Source organism: Carlito syrichta, unplaced genomic scaffold (genome assembly GCF_000164805.1).
Source record: "Carlito syrichta isolate Samal-C Ts95f unplaced genomic scaffold, Tarsius_syrichta-2.0.1 Scaffold304021, whole genome shotgun sequence".
NCBI classification, from domain to species: domain Eukaryota; kingdom Metazoa; phylum Chordata; class Mammalia; order Primates; family Tarsiidae; genus Carlito; species Carlito syrichta.
In genome coordinates, this window is record NW_007248117.1 from 161562 (window position 1) to 174611 (window position 13050).

A 13050-nucleotide genomic window follows, 5' to 3' on the forward strand; every position below is an offset into this window, starting at 1 on the left:
GGTTCCGGCTTCTTCATGCATGGTTCCCCTAGCACATGTCCAATCATTTTCCATAATGTAGCTAGCTTTGTTATACGTCCAATGGGCAACATGGCGTCTGCCCACCCTGCTCCCAGGCCGCTCCTCCAATAAAACCTAGCGCTGCCCATTCCGGCCACTGTCAGGCTAATAAATACAGCCTTCTCCCTGAAGTCTCTCTCTCTCTCTCTTGCTCTTCCGTGGTTACAGTCCCTTCCTGTAACTGCCCCTTTTAATAAATCTCTTAGTTCAGGCCAGGAGTGGAGTCATTACTGACGCCAAAGTCCTTTCCGGTGCAACAACAACATGAAGTATAATGATTTCAATTTGACAACTGAAGAAACTGAAGTACAGATTTAAAATATGAAACTACCCAGGCATGGTGGCATAGGCCTATAGTCCCAACTGCTCAGGAAGCTGGGGCCGAAGGGATCACTTAAGCCCAGGAGGTAGAGGCTGTCCTATTGTGTCACTGCACTCTAGCTTGGGAAACAGAGTGAGATTCTGACTCACAATAAATAAATAATAAAATAAAAAATATCATGAAGATACTATATGGCTGATTCAAATTTGAAATCTTCTGTGTTCCTCTAACGCCCATCCTCCTTCTCTTACATGATCTTCATCCCTCTACCCTCCAAAATTTTATTTTATTTTTTAAGATGAACTGCCAATTGAATGCAGCAGCTATCTCTACAGCAGTTTTCAGATTGAGGCCTTCAAAAGAGGTCTGTAAAAAAAAATAAAACTGGTTAGAATTTGTCAGCAGCTATTAGGATTGTCTGTGAACGATATTATGCTAAGAAAAAAAAATCCTAAATTGAAAAACAATGATTTGTTTTTTTCTCTTTGGTCATTCATTACCATTTAAGATCACTTATATCTAGATGACAGAAAGAAAATGGGTTAAAAAAATAGCCTGGCTTATTAAACTATCATTTATTACAGCAAAGAAGTTATGTAGGAGTACCTTCCTGATCGAACTGCACCACATCTTAGAATGAAGAGTTAATAAACTACCTGAGTGAACGATCCCCAGTTAAAAATAAAACCAATCTACCCACTAAAAGCTGTTAGTGAAATTAATAACCTGCTTTATGGAAGAATAGTAGATATCCATGATATGTATTGAACACGGAAAAGAAAGTCTAATTACTTTCCTTTTCTTAATTAAATCTCTTTATGAATCAGAGTTTATATAAATTAGAAAAGCATTGCTAACTAGCAATATAAACACAAGTGATTGTGATAGTGAATAAGCAGTGAATAATTGAAACAATTCTGATCTTGTATTCATTGTATGAAATATTGCGATATAAGAGCCAATGCAGTGTATACAATAATTTTAATAAACAAATGACATATAAAGAAAGGTAAATTCAGTAAATTCAGTTCTACATAATTACTGAGTTTACCAATAAATAATCTAACTAGCCGGGCTCGGTGGCTCAGCCTGTAATCCCGCGCTTCGGGAGGCTGAGGTGAGTGGATTGCCTGAGTCCGTTGGTTCAAGACCCGCCTGGGCAACTTGGTGAGCCCTCATCTCTACAATAAACCAAAAAAGTAGCCGGGCGTGGTAGCGAATGCCTATAATTCCAGCTACTTGGAAGGCTGAGGCAGAAGGATCGCCGGAACCCAGCAGGTCGAGGCTGCGGTGGCCGGGAGCGGCCACTGCACTCCAGTCTGGGCGACAGAGTGAGACTCCAACACACATACACATACACACACACACAAATCTAACTAATAACAACTAGATTAAAAACAACTATGTTAAAAAATCAAATAAACATCAACAAAAAGCAACATACCATAAACATATATGCTGTTACCTTCTACCTGTTGTATCGTACAGGTAGTAGTCATAGAAAGTCTATTAACAGGTAATGTTTAAATGGTTAAAGAAATAAATAAAATAGGTGACAATTCTCCCAAATTCCACCTCATTTTAATTTTTTTTTTTTTAAATGGACTTGAGTATCACCTAGATGCTTAGAATGTCCAGGTCACATGGAAATTGAAGACAAGATACAAATCAGAATAGATTAATTTTGATTACATTTGTTTTTTCAAATAGATAGAAAATACACTTTTCTATACTGATGTACTTAGTTTTCCTAGTCCAGGAATAATTGTATAACTACCAAACAGAAACAAGAGAAAAAGCAGTGCATTAATTTCACATATCTGTTTATTGTAGACTTTAACTGTGTTACAAGACCTTTCAAATCTCAAATAGAGTGAGACAAATAAAACATGGGTGTTGGGTTCATTAGCATTTAATGAATAACAAATTAGCTTGCCTGGGCTAGTGATCTGAATTAGTCTTTCTCCTGAGTTTTCATTTATGTTATCTTCTTTCATGCAAATTAAGGAACTACACAAACACAATTAGATGTGGCAGCTATCTCTGTAGCAAGTAACAGGAAATGTGCTTTGCAAAACGAATTACAGATATATTTCTCCTTTTACCAACAACCATCAAATGCTGCAGGTCATGCAAATTTTAGACTTTTAAAAAAAATCATTTTCCATAAGTTAGAGGATAAGGTAATATAAAGTAAATATTTTTAAGAAAATGAATCTAATTGTTTTCCCCACTCTATTTTTCCTCATGGATAGCTAATTTTATGAATTCTTGGGGGAGTGGTGCTTTAGAGCATTTCTGCTGAATCCAAGGTTGTACTCACCTAGAATCTGCAACTCCCACCAAGCACAGCCCAGTAAGCAGAACTGCATGGTTCCCACTTGCCCACATGATTTGACTTTATGCCCTCAGCAACAACAGTTAGGTATTTCAAGCAAAAATAAATTTTGTTTCCAGCTCTTCAGTAATGCACTTTTCAGACAAACGTAAAAAGCAACTGCCTCATGGTACTACAACTGGCTCCAGGTGAAACTGTAAAGTAAGCAAAACTTGTCTATAGCTGTTGCAATATTGTTCCACTTCTGCAAAATCATTGCAGGCATTACATTTACTGTAGTTAAACATTCATTCACTTTGCATATGTTAAATTATTTAATTCACTCCATAACCCAATGAAATAAGATTAACTAAATGAGAAATTTTAATTCAGAGAAGCAAAGTATATGATAACAAATTGTACAGCCAGTAAATAGCAGAGCCAGTGTTGAAACATTAGTCTGAATAACTCAAAAATTCTTTCTTCTTTATCATACTGCCTGCCAGGAAACAAGTTTCCCACAATTTCTTGGTTATGGTAATTTGGACTGTGGCTCACCTCCTGGGATCCAATTCTTTAACTAGGTCAATACTTCTGGGCCTATTAGTGCATCTCCTTCTTTTGGCCCAGAATGCCTAAGACAGTCAACATTAAGATATTCTTTCTGTAGTGTAGTTGCTGATTTGTAAGCACCTGTTAGAAGCGGGGTATTATTGTAGCATCAAAGGTCATGTGCTACAGTAGTTTGGAGTTCACTGGGCCACAAACACATGAAAAATGTCTGGAGATTGTGATTAGTGCCAAGGTAAAGGTATTCAGGGAGGTTTGTAGAAGAATCTAACATGTTCTGTTGGTTTGTAAATTTCTAGGGGGAGAATTTGCTCATAGTCATCTCCAGCTTGAATGCCATGACTGTTTCTTTGACTCAGTACATTACAAACATTGTTTTTAAGATATAAGAAGTAACAGTAAGGAGGTATAATAATTAATCAAGAATATTATGCTTATATTGTGAATAATATTACTTATTATTTAATATATATAAATGTCCTGATTTCATTTGTATTTATGATTAGAGTTTCTACTACATTTTTCATGCTTCCATTTTAGGTAAGATTTTTTTTAATATTAAAAATATAACAATTGGAATTATATTCAGGAATAAAGTTATTTTATTTCAGATGAAAGATTGTGTGTGTGCACTTGCTTTGTGAAAACTGTAGATCTACCTGGAGCAATCAACCTAACATATTTTATGTTAAAACATTTATCCACGCTCTTTTTGTTTAACCTGAGTTTAAAAAGCAAAACAAACAAACAAACAAACAAAAAACATCTTGTGAGCAGTACTTATCCTAGAAATAATCTACATAAGAGTTGGTCAGCATTACACATGATACTGAGACTGTTTTTGCTGAAGTCTGCAATAAGTACAACTGCCACATTGCCAAAAACAATATCCTGTTTTCCCTCTTGCCCTTTACCTCTCTTGTATTTGACAGTTTACTCAGTTTTCTTTCCTGAAAGTTTCCCCCACCCCCCAAGGTTCTGTGAAAATCATCAGTCTTTACAAGCTAATTTTTAACTTTTCCTGCCACACGTGAACGACTCCTATACATTTGCTATTGCTTCTCTGCTTTTTTAAAAATTCTTTTCAGAGAGACCTTGTCTTCTCCCTATGTCACTTCAAGACCTAGCGTCTAAGTTTCTATTAAGGAGAAAGAGCTCATATTTAGGGAAACATGATTTCCTATCTGAACATACACACACACACATACACACACACACACACACACACACACACACACACACACACACACAGCTAACTTGTTAGCTTTTTTGTTTGTTTTCATAACCAAAAGTTATTTGCCAGACATTGATATTTTGCTGTGGGCTATTGGACTGACATTGAGAGTTTTATTTCCCCAAAATTTATAGGGATACTTCATCCACAAAAACCATGTAACATTGAATTATTTGGTTATAAGCATTAACATTAATTTGCACTAATATTTTAACTATGCATGCTTATAATTAAAGGTGTATTCTTATTTTTTATTTCAATATTTGTATTATATATTTATGTATTTTTATTTTAGAGTTGTAGTGCATTTGAAGATTTACTACCTAAGTAAATTGCATGCCGGAGAGGTTTGGGCTTCTAGCAGGCTTCTAGTGGGCCCACTTTCCCCCAATAATTGACCATCCAGCATGTGGTTGTATGCTGCTTATCTCTCCTTCCTCTGTCCCTCCTTTAGCAGTGTCCAGAGTCTGATGCTTCCACCTTTGTGCTTGTGTGACCAGTGATCAGGGTCAGAGATCTTATGAGTGATAACATGCAGTATTAAGTTTTCTGTTTCTGTGAGTTTTTACACGCATACCAGTATTTCTTATACATAATTTTGAATGATCGAGATGTGATCAGAAGCTCTGAGAAACTGACTAGTGTATACATATAGATACATGCATAGGCAAATTCGATAGTCATTTTTATTAGGAACATTGTCTATTCATATAGATCAACTTACTTCATAAAAAATCTTCCTGAATTAGTTGTTCATCTTATTAATTTTAGTTGGTTATTTCTTTTCTCTGTCATGATTTTGCCCAATTTAATCAAGTAGCTAATTATCTTTTTTGTCCCTTGTTAAAACAGATTTCTCTTATATGTATTTGAATTTTATTGTTGTTTTCTTTCCCTTTCCTAGTGCTCATAATCTAAAACATTTATTTTCCTTCATATTTCCCCCTATTCCTGTTCCTCCAAATTAATGTGCAAGAGTGGCCAAAGCAAAATAAAATGGATTGAGTGTCTTAAACAACAGAAATTTATTTTCTCACAGTTCCAAGATAAGATGCCAGCAGGGTTGGTTTTTCCTGAGACCTCTCTCCTTGTCTTGCAGAGGGCTACAATTTTGCTGTGTTTTCACATGAACTTTTCTCTGCATAAGCACTTTCCTGGTGTCTCTCTCTCTCTCTCTCTCTCATTCTTTAAATAATTATACCAGATCTGTTGGATTAGGACTTCACCCATATGGCTTCATTTAATCTTAATTACATCTTTGAAGGCTCTATCTCTAAATAAAGTCATATTGTGTAGTAAGGCTTCAACCTATCTATACATTTCGTCATAAACAGTTCACTCCATAATATTCTCTATATTCTATCTATGAGATTGTCACAAAATTTTTACATCTGCTTTCTCTTACCCTGCCTCTGGAGGTGAAATTTTAGAATGCTTTATTTGTTTTTCATATTCTTCATACCTCGTTTTGATGAAATGATTTAATACTTTTCTGTCTCAGGCTCTTTTAAATTATCTTTTTTTAAAAAATAAGAATCCCTTTTATTTCAAGAATACTTTGTAGCCTTCAACTTTCCCAAAATCTATCCAATTACATATATATTTTTGTCTGCAAGCTTCATTGCAAAATACTTTCCCTTTCTCTTGAATTGCCTATCTTAAAAGCCCTGTCTTTTGTTTGGTTGAATATATTCTTAAGCACTTTTTTTTTTGGTTAGTGTCAATGGGCAATATATTATCTGAGACATTTTATCTAAGGAAATGTCTTTCATCCTAAAAGGTGAATAATTATATAATGATGTGTATCAGTAAATAATTATCTTAATAATTGATGTCCTATTTTCTAAATAATCTCTATTTGTTATTCTACCTTGTTCTGTTTTCTAGTGTGACTGATGACAAGTTTTTCTTGTCATAGTTAACCTTATTTTTTTATGAAACGTTGTTTACAAAATTTCTCTTTGTATAAGGTTACATATTTGCATTTTCAATGGGTTATTTGTGTATTTCATTTCATTTGGCTCCAGGCCATTTATTCATGCTTCAGCAATAACTCTTCTTTCAATCATCTTCTAAAATTTTTGAAAAGTTATAAAATTTTTGAAACTTTATAAACAATGTATTGACGTTGGTGTTTCTGTTAACGCTGTGCATATATTAATCTCAAGTGCTCTTACTAATTTTTTCAAAATATGATGTCAGATCTCAACAGTTCTATTTATAGAGAGACTTTTTCTGATTATGTTGTTCATTATTCTCACTACTTAAAGGCTTACTACTAATGTCTTTTCTGTATCTGCTCACTGGAGCCAAGTTTCAGTGGCTACTATCTCAAGATGCAGCAGTTCAGAGACTCCTGTCCCAGTATAGTTCCATAGCTGCAGGCGGTTCTTTCAGTGCCTACCAAGTCTCCTTCCCTCTATGCTCTCGGCCCATTTTTCCTACATGCAGTAAGTGAGATGACCCATCGCCCTTCTTTGCAAATCCTCAAGTCTTTCTGAATTGAAGAGAATGAGTACCTCTAAAGAACCATTGCTGACCTTCCCCAAAGTGTGCAAGACTTCCTTGATTCTTTCTATGAGCATTTCTTTCTTTCTTATTTTAGACCTGTCAATCTCCCAAACTATTCTACAGTGTCTCATCAGGACCAGAGGAAATAGCATCCTGCAGCAGTTCTGTTGGTTACATCACCCAGTTGACATATCTACTGGCATAAGCAGACACGAGTAGAAGATGGCTGAAATAGAGTTTGGTGGAGGAAATAGAGGTAGTGAAATCAGCCCAATTTTCCCATGGGACTAATGGTTACAGTTTTCTGAACGAACATGGAAATTGATCCTCCAGGCTTAAAATTTGTCTCATCCGTGCCTTTCTTGGGAAACTGATCCTCGTCCCTATAGCATCAAGATACAGAAGCTCATCAGATCTCAGCAACCAGACAATGAAACACCAGACCCCTCCTTAATTCCTGTTTACCAACACCTCTTCTTACTCCTTTTGAATTCTCTTTTCTACATTTCTGTCCCACTATACAAACCTTTGACTTCAGTGGAACTGGGAGATGGATTTGAGACATGTTCCCTTTCTCTTTGGTTTATATCACCCAAATAAAAGACCCTCCTGCCTGGAAATATTCATTGCCTCAGCTACTGACTTTCTGTGTGGTGAATAAGACCCCGACTGAAACCCTAGCATTTCAGTAACAGTAAGACACATTTGTGTTTCTAGTTTCTGGAACCCTTTTACCTTTTAAAAAAAATCTTGCATTTACTGTACCTGACAGCATTTATTATTAGCATACTTTAAAATTAGATTATTCATAATTGTTCATTTGTTTAAGTTTCATATATTTATGCATTATCTGCCATTTCACAGGGAAAACACTGCATGTTAAACAATATTATAGATATTCAGTATTATGAAAAAGAAAATGATTATTATGCTTGTTACTCACATATTTGACCAAATGCTCACCAAACACCTACTAACTTGACTTGACCAAACCTTACTCAGTTTCCTTCCATTTTTTATCATTTAGCTTGACACTGAAACATGGAACAATGCTCTATTAATGGCTTCTATTGAGAATCAATTGATTATAAATAAAATTTTTCCGTTCAGTTCCTTGATCATGCCACTTGTTACCCTACTCCTCTATAACTGGTTCTTTCTAGACTTGTTTTTACTTTTCCCTATAAAAGAAGTCGTTTTTTTCTTCACTCTGAGGCACTTATAGATCATGTCATTAGTGCAATCTCCCTTTGCAATAGTCTTTTAATGATGTCTTTACTTATTTAAATCTGACCTTGTCTTTATTTTGACATGTTCAAATAGTTTATTTGCTGAGTTGATGTTGGATAGAGTTTAGAGAAACAATTCTGAGGACATAAAAATGGTTATGATGAAAAGAGACTTCATTACTACTATGAAGTCCTTAATCTAAAAAGATGAGAAGTTTCAGAATGTAAACTAGCTTTTTAATGCTGACAAAGGGCAACTAAATAATGCATTTTAACTAAGTGTTATTGAGGATCTACGGTGAGACAGAAATTGTATTTTATATTTCCAAATACTTTATCACCTTCATGTTTTCCATTTACTCTATAAAATCCTAGCCCATTTTCCAAAAGAAGAAAATGAAACTCAGAGATACAGGAATGATATTGTTTGAACAAGGTCACATAGCTAGCATTAATGTGGATAGTTGCCACTTGAATGCAAGTCAAATGATGCCAAACCAAATGTTGTTTCCACATAACAGCTGCACCACAATATTTGTGTACTATTCACTTGTAAAGTGTGGTGGGGGCTACTTTGTATAATACTGAAAGATGAACACTTTCAAAGTCATCTTGGATCTACAGGCATAGAGACAAATAAACAAAAATCATTAAGGATGCAGAAGGAAGTGTTTTTCACACATTTTAAAAACAAGATTACTTATAAATGTTTTGTAGTTTTTTCATCTGCTGATGGTTTCTAAGAGAACTGAGAAGCCTAACTTACATATGTGAGGTATTTTGGATGTTTGCAATGTAATGATTTTTCCTTTACTTGTGAAGAGTTGAGCTTCACATAATATACTGTTACTATTTGAAGAAAACATATGAAATCTTTCAAAGAGACTTGAAAACAGGTACAGGTTATATCTGATTATTACTTAAAATTAATTTGTGTAGAAATAAAGAGATTAAAGAAAACCTTATTTGTGTGTGTTATCATCATCTCTTAGTGTTCTTAAGTTTTCGCTACTTTATAAAAAACAGCAATAAATTATTTTGTTCTAGCAAATGAAGAGAGTCATCATTTATCTTGACAAATCTCTAAATAGGTAGTCTTACCGTTCTTCCTTCTTCCTTCCTTCCTTCCTTCCTTTCTTTCTTTTTTTTCTTTCTTTCTTTTCTTCTTTCTTTCTTTCTTTTTTTAAAGAGATGAGTTCTCATCAAGTTACCAGGGCTGGTCTCAATCCTGTAGGCTCAGACAATCCTCTTACCTTGGCCTCCCAAAGTGCTGGGTTTATGGGATTATAGGCATGAGCCAACATGCCTGGCTGGTAGTCCTACATTTCAAGGTCATAGTTCTATAGTCCACTGAGGCAACTTCCCCAGCCTGCATAAGATCAAGAGTTAACAGACACATCCTAGAAGATAGACTTTGGAATCTGGATCTGTCCAGTTGCCAAGTTCAGTTCAAAGGAAAAAAAAAATCTCCATGAAGACCACTTGCCAAGTGATTTATCTGGATTTATGAAATTCTTTCTTCTTCCTTTCTTTCATGATTGGGTTTGTTTGCTTTATTTTGTTTTTAGTAAAGTGCACATTCTATTTAGAACTTATTTTTATTTAAGCAAGTCTTATTTGGGGGAAACATGATATGGAAAGTTTCAAGTGGACCAGACCTAAGTATTTTTATTGATTGTACATTACAATAAATTAAGTAGAATGCTATTCACTCTTAAAGACTATGTCTCTCCTAAGAAGATATTGTTTTCTTATTTAAACCTACTGACCAATATATCATGTCTTATTTATGTTTTTATTTGATTTCAAATCTGACATTTTCTTTGAGTCATGTTAGGAAAACATTCATTCAACTCCTTGGTAATTCCTTATGTCACAGAAAACCAAAATTCATTCATTCATTCATTCACTTTATAAATTTTTATTAAGCATTTATTATGTTACAAGATCTGTCCTATTTACTACAAATCCAAAGGCCAGAGAAAAACACAGAACTTATTTCCTTGAAGCTTATTTTCTCTTACAAGAAAACAATAAGAAATGAACAAATAGATATGTATTGTACTGTATTATCAGGTTGTAATGAATACTAATGCAGAGAAATAAGCAGGAGGCAGAGACATGGCTTTTAGGTAGCAGAGAAGAAATAGAAATATTTTATCTGAGGTAATTAGGAAAAGCATCCTCAGTGGGAAGATATTTGAACACAGACCTGAAATGATAAATATAGATAAAAAGGATTCCAGATGGAGGGAACAGAAAGTTGAAGGTTCTGAAGTGAGACTGTCCTTGGGTTAAAATGGAAAGTAATGATCATATGATTATCTCAGAATGATTGGACAAGTAGGTAAAGTAGCCTGGGTTAGAGTCTTCAGTTAGAATTATACTCATGTTAAGAATATATTCAAGAAAAGTGAGCAGAAACTAGAAAGGTCATGAGACTAAATCTAAAGCATGGTGCTGTTGTGGCAGATCTATAATCAATAATGTTCCATGGAACAAATTAGGAATGAATTTTCCTCCACTTTGATTATGATTTCAGAGACTTCAATATGGCAAAATACACAGCTATAAACAAAAATTAGGCAATTTTTTACCACATGCAAAAAAAGCATTTGAAAATATTGCCATAAAAACCCTTTTGCCATCAAAAGAGCAGGATTTAAAATGTATATGATTAAGGAGGCAAAGACTATTTCTTGGTAAATCTGATCAAGGAACGATGATTAAAAATATTTTGTGACCTTATTAGTCATTACTGGCTCCTAGTGGCCACCCTATTGAAAGACGCTTTGACAGTGCTAACGGGCCTGCAGGTATCAGTTTTCCCTCCATCTTCATGCACTAGTCACATACACTGGATATGTTACAAAGGAACAGGACCAAAAGAAAGAGAGATACTCTGGTCAACCCCCACAGAAACTGCGGCATCCCAAGTCATTTCTCACAAATTGGAACACACCACCAGCTCTGGCTCTGCTTATTGGGAGCAGGAAAATGAATAAGAGATGTGTCTGACTTGTTTAAAGGTGAAACCAGGGTTCAGGCTAAACGGGAAGGAAGCTGTGGTTGAAGACCTCAGCCCCAACATGTGGGCTCAGGCTTAGCTATGGTAACAATAAGACAGGCATGTGAAAATGTTCTATTTGCCAAATCAGGGGGTTGCCAGAATGTCCAATGTGATTTTCATTTAATGCTTTGATGACAAAGAAAATAAAACTTCTCATAAAGTAAAAAAAAATATATATATATATATATTTTATGAAATGGAATTGAGTCAGAATACAAAATGTCAATTTATGTATACAGCTGACTCTGATCGTGTATTTTATTTTTTTATTTTTTCTCCTAGTTTTGTTCAAATGATTGTGTATTTTATATTTAAAACTATAAATATTTTTGCAGATATAATTTAGGAAAACACAGAAGGTCAAACTTCGGCATTTAAATGGCATTTCCATAAACCTTTAATTTTCTCTTGTTTCTTAAGAAAAATGCACTTTAAATAACTAATAAGCTTTTGGGAGTCCCAATGCATTAGGAGATGGGTGGAGTGAATTCTTTCAAGAACTACCAGGGGCATCACTATGAATACAGAAACATATGAACAAAAAAGTGGAAATTTAAGATATTGAACCAAAGTAACAAGCAATGAACGTGACTACACATACTAAATCCAAATACTAAATACAAGATTGAGGGGCTGCATCTGGTGAAGACTTTCTTACTGGTGTGGTTTCTGCAGGATCCTGGGGCATCACAGGGCATCACATGACAAAGGGGCTCAGCACACTAGCCTAGATCTTTTTCTTCTCATAAAGCCCTGATGGCCCAGTCTTGTTACCTCATCTAATCCTAATTGTCTCCCAAAGGTTCCAACTCTTAAATATTATGGTTGGAATTAAGTGTCAACATGAGTTTTGGAGAGGACAACCATTCAAACCATGGCATATTGATTATTTAATAATTGTGTCCCCCACTAAACTCATTAGCAAATGCACATGTGTGTTTTAATTTACCATTTTGTACACTACCCAATGCTCATAAAGTAGCCAGCTAAATCTGACTGTGCTTTTGAACCTGGACTTGGTGGAATCTAACTTCTCTTGACAATCTTTCAATAATTCATATAGATTAAGCCTCTTTCATTTTTCTGTTTCATGACTCAGCATTGGAATTCCACACAGATATCTAGGCACTAACTTAATCAGACTTGCCTTGGACTCACTTGAAAATTCAATCTCATAATTTCCCACAAAACCAAGATTCCAAGTCTGTTCTATTACTGCCAAGTAAGAATCTAAAATTATTGAAAATGTAAAATTAAAAATCACTGGACCTTTGAGACAGAGATGGTATAACAGAAAGACTTGACGTTTCAAAGATTCAGCAGAAATTCTGGCAATCCTTAAAGTCTTTATACTGCCAAAACAACATAAGAAGATCTTTACATCACCAAAACAATACAAGAAAGTCATTATTTCCTTATAGACCCAGGGTCAGAGACTGCAAATTACCTTCTATTAATAATAGAAAATACTTTTATTTAATCTTTAGGAATAAAACTACTCAAGTTTTAGCCAACCCCATGACCACCCATCTAGAGATTATATTTCTCAGCCCCCTCACAAATCCATTTGGTTATATGATTAATCTTTTGCCAGTGGAATATGAACAAAATGTCACTGACTATGCATATGATGGCAGATGCATAACCTAGCAGATGGTGGTGAAATAAGGGTATTTAACTTGGATATTTAAGTGATCTTGTAGAAGAAAACTGCCCATCAGTATATCTACATATAGC